Source organism: Hypanus sabinus, chromosome 4 (genome assembly GCF_030144855.1).
Source record: "Hypanus sabinus isolate sHypSab1 chromosome 4, sHypSab1.hap1, whole genome shotgun sequence".
Taxonomy (NCBI): domain Eukaryota; kingdom Metazoa; phylum Chordata; class Chondrichthyes; order Myliobatiformes; family Dasyatidae; genus Hypanus; species Hypanus sabinus.
This window is the reverse complement of record NC_082709.1, coordinates 127731816-127747264: the sequence shown is the minus strand read 5'-3', so window position 1 is coordinate 127747264 and position 15449 is coordinate 127731816. Positions and strand designations below refer to the sequence as shown.

Genomic DNA, 15449 nt, shown 5'->3' with positions numbered 1-15449 from the left:
GCCAAAGGTCCCAATGAGCAGCGCTTTGAATGCTTCATATTTGCCTTCTTCTGGGGGCGACTGTATGAAATCTGCAACCTGTGCGGCCGTCTGCTGATCAAGGGCGCTCACCACGTGGTAGTAATGTGTGGAATCAGAGGATATCTGCCGAATCTGGAACTGGGCTTCTGGTTGGCTAAACCACATGCGTGGTCGCAGCATCCAGAAAGTCGGCAGTTTCAGCTAAACGGCGTGAACAGATGAAGTGTTGATCATCTTTGGTCCAAATCCCGTTTGATGTGCTACACACAGCGCTGAAATAACGACACGCAGTCGGTAAGTCGTTTCGAGTCTAGTTTATTCAAACTTCACTTTGCTGGTATTTAAATCCCCAGCGCCCGCCCGCCCAGGCGGAAATGACATTGGAGGTGCATTACCAAAGTCTCCCCCCGCACGCTGGCTATTTGTGAGCTGGTTCGCCTGCGCAGAAAGTGGGTTGCCACAATATCTCCATACTGTGATAAATGTAATAATGGAGAAGCTTCACTCATTCATATGTTTTGGACATGTCTGAGTCATGGAAAATATTGGAAGGAAGTATTTCAAACTTTCTCAATACTTTTCAAAATAAACTTTAAACTTCATCTTTTGACCACTTTATTTGGTATTGTTGGAGGAAAGGATATTATTTTGGATTTATCTGATTTGCACATTTTGGCTTTTATTTCTCTTATGGCCAGAAGGCCACTCTTGCTTAAATGGAAAGATGCGGCCCCTCCTAATCATGCCCAGTGGTTATGTGATGTGAAGTTTAAATTTAGAGACGATTCGATGTTCAATCTCTGAATCTAGCCAAGACTTTCAAAGATTGTGGGGACCTTTTTTGAATTCTTTTCGAAACCTTTGATTTGCTTTTAAAGCACAGATGATGATGAATAATGTTTTTCCTTTTTTTCTTTACTAATCAGCTTCAGTCTTGGCAGTGGGTTAGATTTTTTTAATATTATAAAATTACTAAACTTCAATGTTGCAAATTGATTAATCTGTATGAATATAGGGTAAGGAGTCTTTATATGCGATTTAGTATAATGTATTGATATATATATATTTTTTTGTACTCCGCATTCTTATATGTAAATTAATAAAAATATTGGAAAGGAAAGCAAGCATTGAAGGCATTGAGCTCATCTGGATGTGAAGCCTATGCTACTTGATTCAACTTTAAAAGAGCTGAGAGTACTCAAGCACTGCCAAGACTGTGAAGCATCCTTTGCTTTGGGTGAAGATTCTTGATCTTGACTGTACTCAGCTGTCCTTCATGCAGATTCTTTAACACTCTGGTATCCAGTTTAGAGGGAACCACAGCATGAGATCCAGACCTCAGCATTCTTTGACATGCAGACAGTTGGTTTTGTCTCACTGAGAATTTTAGAAACATAGGAGTTCCATGAACTGTCCATCCTTGCATGGTGATGACATTGACTTTTGACAATGTCAGGTCATGACTTGTTTCTCTTTGTATTTCAGAATTTGTTAATGGCAGTTGGTTCACTGATGCTCTGTGGAACAACTCTGCTGAGTCACAGAAAGAAGACTTTTCTTCTTTAGTTGTCAACAGTGGAAGATATGACGAGCCTTCAGCTTTGCTGTGGTGTTTGGAACCCTGGAACCCTATGTCATAAGAATGGGCTACTTGGAGAAGTGCCCAACTTTGCAACCGGGTAGCAGGCATCACTGGGATTCCCTTCCTGGGATAGAAAATGGACTCAGGGGTCTGGAGGTCTGACACTAGAATAAACTTTTGTCTGTAGAGGTTGTGGTGGAACTCCTTTACTCCATGTACTAGACTAAGGGCCTCTCAGTCGATTTGTGTGTAATTGTGTTCTGCATTCATCAATGACCTTGAAGCAAATGCAATCGGATGTTCAGCTCCACCTTTCATAGTGTGTGACAAAACGGCAGCAATGCCATAAGGGGACGCATCACACACCAGTCTGTTGGGCAGAGATGGGTCATGATGGGTGAGCAGATCATCTGATGTGATTAGTCTCTCTGTTTCCTTGAATGTGTTTTTACATCTTTCTGACTATTCCCACTTTGCTCCTGTCTGTAACAGTGTGTTCAATGGATGCAGACCATAGCAATGTTTGGGAGAAACCGGTGGTAAGTAGCTTACAAGGCCCAAGTATGACCCGAGTTGTGACACATTTTCCAGTTTGGGTGCCTGCTTCAATCTTCTCTTGTGATTTATGTAAGCCATGCTTGTTAATGACATGTCCATAATATGAGATTCCATTGTTGAAAAACTCACATTTCTCTCTCTTTGCTCACAGACCATACTCACTCAGCCTGGTAAACACCTTACCAAGAGTGTTGAAGTGCTCTTCATCATTTTTTCCAGTCACAATGATGTCATCAAGGTGTGTTCCTGGGATATCTTGTAGACTTGGTCCATTGCTCTTTGCCAAATTGCTGGAGCAGATGCGCTGCCAAAGACAAGATGTTATATACAGGAACAGTCCCTCGTGAGTGTTGTTTATGAGGAACTTCCTGCTTGACTCCTCAATCTCCATTTGCAGATAGGCTTGTGACAAATCAATTTTTAAACACCTCTCCCCACCTGCCAAAGATGCAAAAATCTCTTCTATTTGTGGCAGCAGATACTGTCCGGTACATAGCACAGGGTAGAGGCTCACTTTGAAGATCCTGCATATACAATCAGCTCTGGCCTTCCCTTTCTTGATCACCCAGACAATGGGCATGGCCTAAATTGCTCCACTTAATCTTGGAGAGAATGCCAGATGCCTCCAAGCTCTGAAGTTCAGCATCCACTTTAGGACATATTGCATATAGCACTGGATGCATTTTATGGAATATTGGTGTTGCTGCTTCATGCAGTTCAATTCTGGCCTTCATGTCTTTGAGTTTACCAATGTCCTTCTCAAACACCTACTCATTAGTATTAAGGAGCACTGACAGTCTCTGGTTAGCGCTACAGTTTGGGCTGCAGTTGCCTGTTGATGACACATTGAGAGTTTTGATTGATGGCCAGTCTAGATGGATTTTTCTCCACCATTCATGTCTGAACAGTGCTGGCCCTCCACTTTTCAACACATAGAGCTCCAACTGCTGTGTTTTGCATCCGTACATCACATTTACTTTCAGTTTGCCTTTGGGAGACACTTTTTCACCTTTGTAGATCTTTAACATCACCAAGGTCTTTTCTAATGGTAGCTTAGAAAACAGTTTGTCAGTCAGCCTCTGAAATTATAGACAAAGATGACCCTGTATCCAGTTCCATTTTCAGTTTTACACCAGACATATCTGTTGTAAGCCATATGATTTTGCAATCTGCTTCAGTAATGCTATGCATTTCTAAGCATGACAGCTCACCTTTATCAGACTCTGTGTTGTCTAATTCAGTCACTTTGTGCATTTGTTTAGTTTTGTGCCTGAAACTTCTCACTGTGTGGTTTTTCTCTTTGGTTGTGTTTTTTGTCTGCTTTGCACACTCTCTCTATGTGACCTTGTCTGTGTCTCTGCTTTCTGCAAACCTTTTCTTTGAACCAACAGTCATTTGCATCATGGGAGTATTTGCCACATCGATAACATTTTTGGCTTTTTGCACCATTCAGGGGCATTTAGCGCATTTCACATTCTAAACTCTTTTTCTGTCATTCTGCCATATCCTTTGCTGCAGTCTTTAATGATATTACAATGCTCAATGCCCATTCTAAGGTTAAATTTCTTTCTGACTGTAGCCTCTTCTGGGTGCTTTGACTATGCATGCCACGTACAAAGCCTGTCCTTTAACACATCAGGAAGTCCAGCTCTAAAGACGCAACATTGGGAAAGTTTGCACCGTTCTGCAATGTATTCACAAATGTTTTCATCTTTTGACTGGTTCCTTTTGTGAAATCTAAATTTCTCAGCTAATACTAGCAGTTTTGGGGCTCAAGTGAAATTTGCAAAATTGCAACAATTTCATGGGATGTCTCGCTTGCTGGCTTTTCAGGAGTTACTAAGTTGCGTAAGAGACTGTACGTTCTAGAACTGTGGAGACTTCCTTTACCTCATCTGCATTATTAGCATTACAATACAGTTCAACCCTCTCGATATATGATTCCCAGTCCTGACTAAGGCCATCAGCACATTATTTTTACTTTAGTTTTGCTCGTTGTTTGTCTCTCACTGTCTACTGTGCATCGTTACTCACATGCCCTTCTCTAGCATCTGTGACCAGCTTCTCCATACTGGTTCAAATCAGTCGTTCCACTTGCCGTCTGTCTCCCTTCCTCCGAATTCAGTCATCTCGTAACTGTCAGTGCAGCTGGTGATATTTGCTGACATTCAGGTTCATATTCATTGCTAATCTGTTGTGTGTGTACAACTGCATATCAATAAATAAAGGCACACACTTAGGAGAAGTTAACGTGTAGATTCACTTTGTAGGGAGAGGATCAAATCAATGTGCATGCATAAGTTATCAGTCAATACTAAGTGCTAAGGGGAGTCATTGCACGAAAAGAAATAGATCCATACATTACAGTCCAAATCTCCGGAACTTTGTTCTTTAGCCTCTGCCAGAATGCAGGTAGGAGAAGGACAGCGAAGTGATCCAATTTACTGAAATGTGGCCTGGGCATGGAATGGTAGGCATTCCTTCTCTTAGTATAACTGTGGTCTAGTGTGTCGCAACCTCTGGTGCTACAGCTGATACTGTGATAGTAACTGGGCAGAATTTTCTTCAAACGAGCCTGGTTGAAGTCCCCCACTATGAAATTTAATAATTAATAATGACTTTAATTTCTTGCTTTCTCAGAAACTCAAATGAAATGGAACACTTAATTTTCCCCCAAGCTGCTACTATATGTTCTTTGAAATTTCTGTACAACCTGATTATTTCTAAACTAATGTCTACCTTGGTAATTCAACAAGAGCTGAATGTCTTTCATTACATCTGTTCAATTTCTGGAACTGTTTACTGAATTTAATTATTGCACAAATAGAGAGGAGTTTATATTATCTTTCAGTATGTGGATATTAAATCCAACACAAGCATTAATTACCTACTAATTAGCTTTGAGCTGATGTTGGTGAGCCATCCTTCTAAATTGCTGCAGTACTTCTGGTGAAGTTATTGCCACAATATGTTTGGGAAGGATGTTCCAGGATTCAGACTCAGCAACAATGATGGCAGACCAATGCATTTCCAATTCAGGGTGGTGTCCAACTTGGAGGGGTGACCACACACGATAGTACTCTGTTGTGTCCATTTCCTTGACCCCATAATGATCATGGTTGGAGCTTTGGGAGGTAGTCCTGGAGAAGGCTAGCTGAGTTTTTGCAATACTTTTAGAAGATGGTGAAAAATGCTGATGGTGGAAAGAATGACTATTTATCGAGGCTGGGTTTTTAGCCAAAGAGATAACTTTGTCCTGAATTCTGTCCAGTTTCTTAAGCATTCTTGAAGTTAACTAATTCAGAAAACTGGATGGTATTCCATCACACTCCCAACTCATATATTATAGACAGTACATTTGGGGTACTCAAACATGGGATGTATCCTATATCTTACAGTGTCCATAAAAAGTATTCACTCCCCTTGGAAGGTTTAGAGTTTTATTGTTTTATAATATAGAATCACAATGGATATAATTTGGCTTTTTTTTGACACTGATCAACAGAAAAAGACTCTTTCATGCCAAAGTGAAAACAGATCTCTACAAAGTGATCTAAATTAATTACAAAGATAAAATACAAGGTAATTGATTGAATAAGTATTTATGCCCATTCAAGTCAGTATTTAGTAGATGCACCTTTGGCAGGAATTACAGCCTTGAGTCTGTGTGGATAGCTTTCTATCAGCTTTGCATATCTGGACATTGCAATTTTTACCAATTCCTCTTTATGAAACTGCTCAAGCCCTGTCAGATTGCATTGGAGATCACAAGTGATCAGCCCTCAGGGGTCATTATCTTGCTGGAAAACAGATCTTCTTCCGAGTTACAGTTTTCTTGCAGGCTGTATCAGGTTTTCCTCCAGAATTTCCCTGTATTTTGCTGCATTTATTTTATCCTCTACCTTCACAAACCTTCCAGGGCCTGATGCAGTGAAGCATCCCCACAGCATGATAAAGCCACCAGCATGCTTCACGGTAGGTATGGTATGTTTTTCATGATGTGAGGTGTTTGGCTTAACATAATGTTTAATTTAAGGGTCAAGAAGCTCAATTTTAGTTTCATTGGACTATAAAACCTTCTCCCAGCTGACTTCAGAGTTTTCTACATGCCTTCTGGCAAACTCTACCTGAGATTTTGCTTGAGTTTTTTTCAACAGTGGCTTTCTCTTTGCTACTCTCCCATAAAGCTGCAACTAGTGAAGCACTCGGGCAACAGTTATATGTGCATTCTCTCCCATCTCAGCCACTGAAGCTTTTAACTGTTCCAGAATTGTCATAGGTCTCTTGGTGGCCTCGCTCACTAGCGCCCTTCTTATACAGTCACACAGTTTTTGATGATAGCCTGCTCTGGGCAGATTTACAACTGTGCCATATTTTTAACATTTCTTGATGATTGACTTGACTGTATTCCAAGGGACAATCAGTGACCTGGAAATTTTCTTGTATCCATCTTCTGACTTGTGCTTTTCAATAACATTTTTACAGAATTGCTTGGAGTGTTCTTTTGTCTTCATGATGTAGTTTTTGCCAGGATACTGACTCACCAGCAGTTGGACCCTTCGGATATAGGTACATTTTTACTACAACCAATTGAAACACCTTGACTGTACATTAGTGATTGTCATGGTTTCTCATGCCCCACAAACAACCAGGAGACGCAGAAGATTCTTCAAGAAGTATTAAACTTTCATTTGCAAATCAAAGCTGAGACAGTCAGTGAGCTAGTCGCTGATTGCCCATCGATCCTTGTACATAGCAATTTTTATAGCAATCTCCTGGTTTAGTTGTATTAGCATATCCAACCCGTATCACAAGTACATCCGTCACTATTGTTTCTACCATGACTAATCATGTTCTAATGTACATCTCTTAGCTACCACTCATTAACACACCATTATCTTCTACATTCTTAAGATTTCATTCTCCTACTAAATTGGATACATGCATAGCAAACTCAAAGCTGACTACATAGTTTTGGTTACACAGCAAACAATGCAACTTTTATACTCCAATATGATCTCCATTTAACTAATTATGTGATTTCTCAAGACAATTGGCTGCACCAGTGATGCTGGTGTGTCATTAAAGGTAATTAATTTAGATCACTTTGTAGATATCTGTTTTCACTTTGACATGAAAGAGTTTTTTTCTGTTTATCAGTGTCAAAAAAGCCAGATTAAATCCACCGTGAATTAATATCGGAAAACAAAAGAGCATGACAACTTGCAGGAGGGCTGAATACTTGTTATAGGCACTGTATATGGGTATAGGATACTCCATCTTTGACCTGGCTATGACTGAAACTTAATTAGACCAGTTACATCGAAACTATACATGAAGTAACATGGCAGGGTTTACATTCTGTGTCAAAAGTCTCGCAGGGAGGGTCTGTGAAGCCTTTCAACAAACTACAGATCATAAGTCAATAATGTGACTCTTGTTTGGATAAGTTTAATTCAGACAATACTCAAGAATTGAATTGAACTGACTTTATTTCTTACATGAGAAATTTATTTCACATACATAAGTAAAAATCTTTACATTACATTTCTGTCTAAATGCGCAATCTGCATAATAATCTATAATAAACAAAATTGTCAATTAACACAGAAATACACTAAAATCAGTGTGAGTTAATCAGTCTGATGGCCTGGTGGAAGAAGCTGTTCCAGAGCCTGTTGGTCCTGGCTTTTATGCTGCAGTACCATATCCTGGATGGTAGTGTCGTGGTTTCTCGTGCCCCACAAATGACCAGGAGACGCAGAAGATTCTTCAAGAAGGGTTAAACTTTAATTTGCAAATCAAAACTGAGACAGTCATTGAGCTAGTCACTGATTGCCCACCGATCCTTGGACATAGCATGTTTTATAGCAATCTCCTGGTTTAGTTGCATTAGCATATCCAATCGGTCTATAGTTGCGTACCACATGTACATCCGCCACCACCGATCCTTGGACATAGCATGTTTTATAGCAATCTCCTGGTTTAGTTGCATTAGCATATCCAATCGGTCTATAGTTGCGTATCACACGTACATCTGCCACTATTGTTTCTACCCATTGACTTAATCATGTTCTAATCTACATCTCTTAGCTGCCTCTCATTAACCCACCATTGTCTTCTACATTCTTAATATTTCATTCTCCTACTAAATTGGGTACATGCATAGCAAATAGCAAACTCAGACTACATAATTTACATCTCTTAGCTTCCTTTATTAACACACCATTGTCTTCTACATTCTTAGGATTTCATTCTCCTACTAAATTGGGTACATGCATAGCAAATAGCAAATTTCAAAGCTGACTACATAGTTTTGGTTACACAGCAAACAATCTCAACTTTTATACTTCAATAGTAGCAGCTGGAATAGATTGTGGTTGGGGTGACATGAATCCCCAATAATCCTACGGGCCATTTTTTCATACCTGTCTTTGTAATGTCCTGAATCATGGGAAATACACCATGGCAGATGCACTGGGCTGTCCGCACCACTCTCTGAAGAGTCCTGTGATTAAGGGAAGTACAGTTTCCCATACCAGGCAGTGATGCAGCCAGTCAGGATGCTCTCAATTGTGCCCCTCTATAAAGTCCTTAGGATTTGGAGGCCCAGGCCAAACTTCCTCAACTGTCTGAGGTGAAAGAGACGCTGTTGTGCCTTTTTCACCACATGGCTGGTGTGTACAGACCACGTGAGGTCCTCAGTGATGAGGATGCCGAAGTACTTGAAGCTGTTTACCCTCTCAACCCCAGGTCCATTGATGTCAATAGGGGTTAGCCCATCTTCTTTCCTCCTGTAGTCCACAACCAGCTCCTTTGATGTTGCGACATTGAGGAAGATGTTGTTTTCTTGACACCACTGTGTCAGAGAGATGACTTCTTCCCTGTAGGCCACCTGGGTTCTTGTTTGAGATAAGGCCAGTCAATGTAGTGTCGTCAGCAAATTTAATTAGCAGATTGGAGCTGTGGGTGACGATACAGTCACGGGTATACAGGGAGTAAAGGAGGGGGCTTAGGACACAGTCCTGAGGGGCTCCTGTGTTGAGAGTCAGAGGTGTGTAGGTGAGGGAGCCCACTCTTACCACTTGCTGGTGATCTGACAGGAAGTCAGGATCCAGCTGCACAAGGCAGGGTCGAGGCCGAGGTTTCTGAGCTTCCTGTCGAGCCCAGATGGAACTATGGTGTTGAATGCTAAACTGTAGTCCAAGAACAACATTCTCACATAAGCATCCTTCTTCTCCAGATGTGCAAGGACGGTACGTAGAGCAGTGGCTATTGTGTAGTCTGTTGATCAGTTGTGTCTGTAGGTGATTTGTAGGGAGGCCAGTTTGGGTGTTAGCAAATTACAGATGTAGTCCTTGACCAGCCTCTTAAAAGCATTTGCTTATTATTGAGGTGAGTGTGACATGATGCTAGTCGTTCAGGCATGTTACCTTGGACTTATTTGGTACAGAGACAATTGTGGATAATTTGAAGCAGAAGGACGCTCTACACTGGGAGAGGGAGAGATTAAAAATGTCAGTTAGCACACCTGCCAGTTGTGCTGCGCACAGCCTGAGTACTCGCCCAGGGATGCCGTCCCGTCTCGCAGCCTTGCGACTGTCCACTTGTTGGAAACATGCGCGTACCTCAGCCTCAGAGATGACCAGGTTGTAGGTTGTAGCGGTGGCTTTCCTCGGAGGCTCAGAGTTAGCGACATCGAACCGAGCGTAAAAGCGATTGAGCTCATCTGGGAGAGAGGCCGCGATGTTGGCGGCACCACAACGTTTGGCTTTGAAGTCTGCGATGGTATGCAGACCTCACCACAAGTCATGTGTGCTATTTGTTGTGAATCTTGACTCAATCTTGTCCCTATATTGTTGTTTCTCATCCTTGATAGCTTTGTGCAGATCAGAGCTGCTTTGCTTGACCTCCTGCTGATCGCCAGCAGTGTAAGCTCAATGTCGCGCTGTAAGTGCTGCTCGCAAGGAACTATTGATCCAGGGTTTCTGGTTCAGGAAGACCCTAGCCGACTTCTGGGGGACAACATCGTCGATGCACGTCTGGATAAAGCGCGTGACTTCATCCGTGAACTCGTTGCATCCTCATCATGGAAGATATTGCAGACAATGTCATCAAAACAGTTCTGCAGCAGGGAGGTCAATTGGTCGGACCAACAGTGGACGGTTTCAACTATGGCTTCTCTTATTTCAGCTTCTGCCTGTACGCTGCCAAAAGCAGGATCGAAGAGTGATCTGATTTTCCAAAAGCTGGGCGAAGGAGAGTTTTGTAAGCATTGCAAAGGGAGTGTTACCAGGTCAAGTATCTTATCTCCACGAGTGCTCGCCTGGATGTGCTGACAAAACTTCGGAGACACTTCCGTCAGTGACTCTCGCTTAAAGTCACCGGTGACGATGAAGGCAGCCTCTGGGTGTGCGGTCTCCAGCATGTTGATGGTCTCGTACAGTTCCTCGAGAGCCAGGTCAGTATCAGCCTGCGGCGGAATGTACACCGCTGTGGTGATAACATTAAGAAGATTATTACCAATGGGAACAAAGTCGCCCGATAACAAATCCCCTACCCTGAAAAGATAATTGGCAGGCCAGCGTTTTTAAACTGCATTCTGAAACTGTGGAATTCAAAACCTAAAACAATATGGGATGCAGACTCATCTGACTCTCTTAAACACCAGCTTAAAACCTTGCTTTTAACTAACATCTTTTTGTCTTTATTTTCATGTTTGCACTTTATCCCATTTCTCCCTTTGTAAAGCACTTTGAATTTCATAGCCTGTACGAAAAGTGCTCTATAAGTGTTATTATCATTAGTTTTTATTTTTTCTCAGCTCAAGCTGGTAAAACCCAAGGGATGGGAAAAGCAAAGCATACTCATTTGTCAATTGCTAAGAACTTTCGGATAATTCTAGTTGTGTTTAGTATTGTGGCTTTTTTGAAGATTTGTATAAATACAGGTGTAATTGTTTAAAGATATTTGGGATGATAGCAGGCGTAGATATTATTATTGGGACTGTTCTATAGTCTTTTAATTTCCTCTTATAATTCAGCATATTTCTTATGCCTTTCATTTATTAATTCCTATATGTTTTATGTGTTTGGATTGGCTGTATCTGTTAAATAAGTTGTTCTTGCTAATTTATTTTGTAATATTATACCTGGACAGTTATTATGGTTGTCCTATCTGTAATAATGGATCAGTGTATAGAGCTCTGACTCGAAAACTGGATCATGCTTGTAAGGTCTGCTGTCTTTTATGAGTTTGTTTTTTAAAGCAATATTGTAGTGAATGATGTTTGCCACTTGATTGTGCTTGTGTACGTGATAGATTGAGTTGAACTGTTGCAGGATCCTGCAATGTGTTGGATAGTTTCTGGTTTCTCTTTGCATTTCCTGCATTAATTATTTTCAATTTGTTGGTCTATTATTATGTATTTTTGATATTGTTTGTGTCCTGTATTCCCCAGTTTCTGGGAAGAAGTCTCTAAATTGGAGCCAGGTATTCGATGCTTCCATGTCAACATCTAGTCAGCTCAGATCTGCAAGTCAAGTCAAGTCACTTTTATTGTCATTTCGACCATAACTGCTGGTACAGTACACAGTAAAAATGAGACAACGTTTTCTCTTTCAGGCGCATGACGCATGTTACATGACGCAGTACAAAAACTAGACAGATCTATATAAAAAAAACTACACTAGACTACAGACCTACCCAGGGCTGCATAAAGTGCACAAAACAGTGCAGGAATTACAATAAATAATAAACAAGACAATAGGGCAGTAAGTTGGTGTCAGTCCAGGCTCTGGGTATTGAGCAGTCTGATAGCTTGGGGGAAGAAACTGTTACATAGTCTGGTCGTGAAAGCCCAAATGCTTCGGTGCCTTTTCCCAGATGGCAGGAGGGAGAAGAGTTTGCATGAGGGGTGCGTGGGGTCCTTCATAATGCTGTTTCCTTTGCGGATGCAGCGTGTAGTGTAAATGTCTGTGATGGCGGGAAGAGAGACCCCAATGATCTTCTCAGCTGACCTCACTATCCGCTGCAGGGTCTTGCGATCCGAGGTGGTGCAATTTTTGAACCAGGCAGTGATGCAGCTGCTCAGGATGCTCTCAATACAACCCCTGTAGAATGTGATGAGGATGGGGGGGGGGGGGGGGGAGTGAGAGATGGACCTTCCTCAGCTTTCGCAGGAAGTAGAGATGCTGCTGGGCTTTCTTTGCTATGGAGCTGGTGTTGAGGGACCAGGTGAGATCCTCCGCCTGGTGAACACCAAGAAATTTGTCTTAATGATCTCTACCGCGGAATCGTCGATGTTCAGCAGGGAGTGGTCACTCCGTGCCCTCCTGAAGTCAACAACCATCTCTTTTGTTTTGTTCACATTCAGAGGCAGGTTGTTGGCTCTGCACCAGTCCGTTAGCTGCTGCACCTCCTCTCTGTAAGCTGACTCGTCATGGGGATGTCTTGCATGGAGGGTCATACTCTTCCATTGGTTAACTTTTTCTTCTATAGTGATAATTTCTTCATTTTTTCTGGGATGTGCTTTCATTTATTTTTGTGGTCCGTACTTCCTGTCAGAACTGTATGTGGAGTGCTGAATCCTGTTTTCATTGATGAAAATATATCTTAGAAGTTTTATCTGACAGTTGTGTAAATTTTTTATGTCTTTTTTTCCTGTTCCTGGTTTGTTAGTGTTGTTATAACCAGGGGTGGTAATGAGGACAAGCTCCCACCGCCTATTACATATTCACAATGGTGTGCACCTCAAATAGCCTCTGACAACCAAGTCCAACTCCTCTCTTCATGTTTGACTTAACTACTAAACCAGGCAGAACCATTTCTGCTGACAGAAGAAGGAGCAAAGGTGGGTTACTGGTGCCTTAAAACCAGTCACTTTGGGCAGATGGAGCTCATTGGCACCTCATCTTGGAGAAGGAAAACTCTGAATTCAAACCTCCTCTGCATTGCAGTTATACCCACTCATGGGAAAGGCTTTGGGAGTAAACCCTGAAGGAAGAATCTGGAGCTGGAGTTCCTAAAGCTGTCTTCAACACTGACTGGCAACTCCTGCGATGCCACTGGTACCAAACTGTATCAGTCTCTGCCATTTCTTTAGGTTCATCAGATGCCTGGTGAGATTGCTACATGGGCACCAGCTTGCTCTCAATATTGTACTGCCCAGGCTTGTGTATCTAGATGAGTAACATCCATGGTCGACCCTAACAGAAAGATCTCTCACTAATCCTCTTCCTCTTTCCGTCCTAGGTAGTGTTAATCTAAGTGTGTTCGAATGTACATAGTGTTTTCTAAAATTTGCCATTTCAGTTCTTCTTTCTCATTGTAAATCTTCCAGATCAGTTTTGGACCAAGATAGTATGTCAAAAGAATACATTAATATGGCATAGCGAAAGTGTTTATTGCCTTTGTTATACTTTTTACTACTGAGTTCTGTTTGGCAGATTTTCTTAAGCCTTGAAGTAATTTATTGTTATTAACACTCACTCCCTCTGTTAGCTGCACAATCTTGCTATAGTTTGCACTGTTTAGAAAATGCCATCCTGCAACTTAACAAGACTTCTTCCCTGGAGCTTCTGACCCTGTGGCCTCATCTATTTTAAAGAACTAGTACTGTAGGTGTCATGCCAATGGCTGTAAGTTCTCATCCGCGTCACATACAAATGGGGATATATTGTCATCCTTCCAGTGTCTCTCAGTATTACATATTGGAACCCCCTGCCCACCAGTACTCAGGCAAGATCTTCAGATAAAATGCAAAAGCACAAGAGAGTTGTTCATTCATCTCTTCTTATTTTTATATCTGGAAAATGACCTGGTGAAACTGGTTCCATTTCCCCACAACATCTAGGCCATAATTGTTTTTGTTGGAAGGTTGATACAACTGAGAGGCTACTAAGTGAAACACATCATTGTGGCGCTGATGTCCATCTGGGACAGGCCAAGCATGGAAAGTGGAACCATGGGATTTAATAGTAATCTAGCAATTTCATTGGCACCAATCTTGGTAACAATAATTTATTCTGGATTTAATAATCAGTGAACTAACTTGATTCCTGCAGTAGGTTGATTTAATATGATGAGAGAAGGGCTGCTCAGAACCTAATCATCTGCACAAATGAAGTTGTATATTATTGGCTCAGTCACATATTAACCCCAAGCAACTGCTTGTTGCATTTAACACCTTTACTTCTCATTAACCTTGAAACTCTACCACAATCTGGATAAAATTTGTTTTATTGGTTTTTCCTTCTGAGGGACTTCAAGCTGTTAAATCTTTTATGACGTATAACTGATTAGTTCTGGTATAATTCCGCGAAATCACTTTATGCATCTATTTAAGTGCCTCCTTTTGATCGTTTGGAAACCAGAACTGTTCACAGCGCACCAATTGTTATCTGACAATTAGTCTTCATAAAATTAACACAACTTCTCTGCTTTTATTCCCATTTCTCCAGGAAGGAACTGTATTCCTGTTTTTGCATTTTAATCATATGTTTATTGAAGTGTAAATTGCATCATTATATCCCCTAAGTTTCTCTTACCATTATTTTCTACGTACCATCGGGTTTCAATTCTTCCTACCGAACAATACAGCTTCACAATTATTGGCTCATTTGTCAATTAAACACTGATACAAGTTGATTATTTTCCTCCAGTCAAAGTCTGATGATTACTTGTCCCAGTTTTGATGATAAATTCTCAAAATTGAGATTCCTAAGACTGAGTTATTGACAAATCAAAAATGAGAAATGATTCATTAGAGATGTAACCTGCAGAGGAAGGTAACATCTTGCAGTTGAAACAAATGCTTTTCTGTACCAGTTTTGATTACAACCACAGAGAAATTGTATATTTTTCTTTTATCACTCTAACAGGCAGATTGAATGAGGAAGTCGATGCATTTTGTCAATATATTCTGTAGTCATATGTTAAACATGATAAAACATTGTTGAATCTATCTTGCTAAAATATTAAACTGAACTATCTGAAATTAAAATAAGTCTAAATAATGAGGCATGGTCAACATATTGTAATGCTGGCATTAAGTACATTTATTATAGTTATATACTTATAGATTCAAGCAACATGAAATAAACAAGAATACATCGTGTGACTTGAAAATATTTACTGGCTTTCTAGTATGGAGTTAAATGGTAACCATTGCTGCAATATATTATTGCCAATGCTGATCAGCTGGTTAATTGATGTTAATTGATGCACTTTGTGTAGGGTAACTCAGAGTCATATGAATTAGATCATATTAAACCCTCTTGACAAACAT

General features: G+C 40.9%; 2 protein-coding genes across 3 annotated transcripts in view; one reads left to right on the top strand and one right to left on the bottom strand.

Moving 5' to 3' along the window:
* Positions 1–15449, bottom strand: part of LOC132393193 (uncharacterized) — a 163011-nt gene that overhangs the window by 63451 nt on the left and 84111 nt on the right. The gene's annotated exons all lie outside the window — the stretch shown is intronic.
* Positions 1–15449, top strand: part of LOC132393194 (uncharacterized) — a 322118-nt gene that overhangs the window by 297680 nt on the left and 8989 nt on the right. The window lies entirely within an intron of this gene.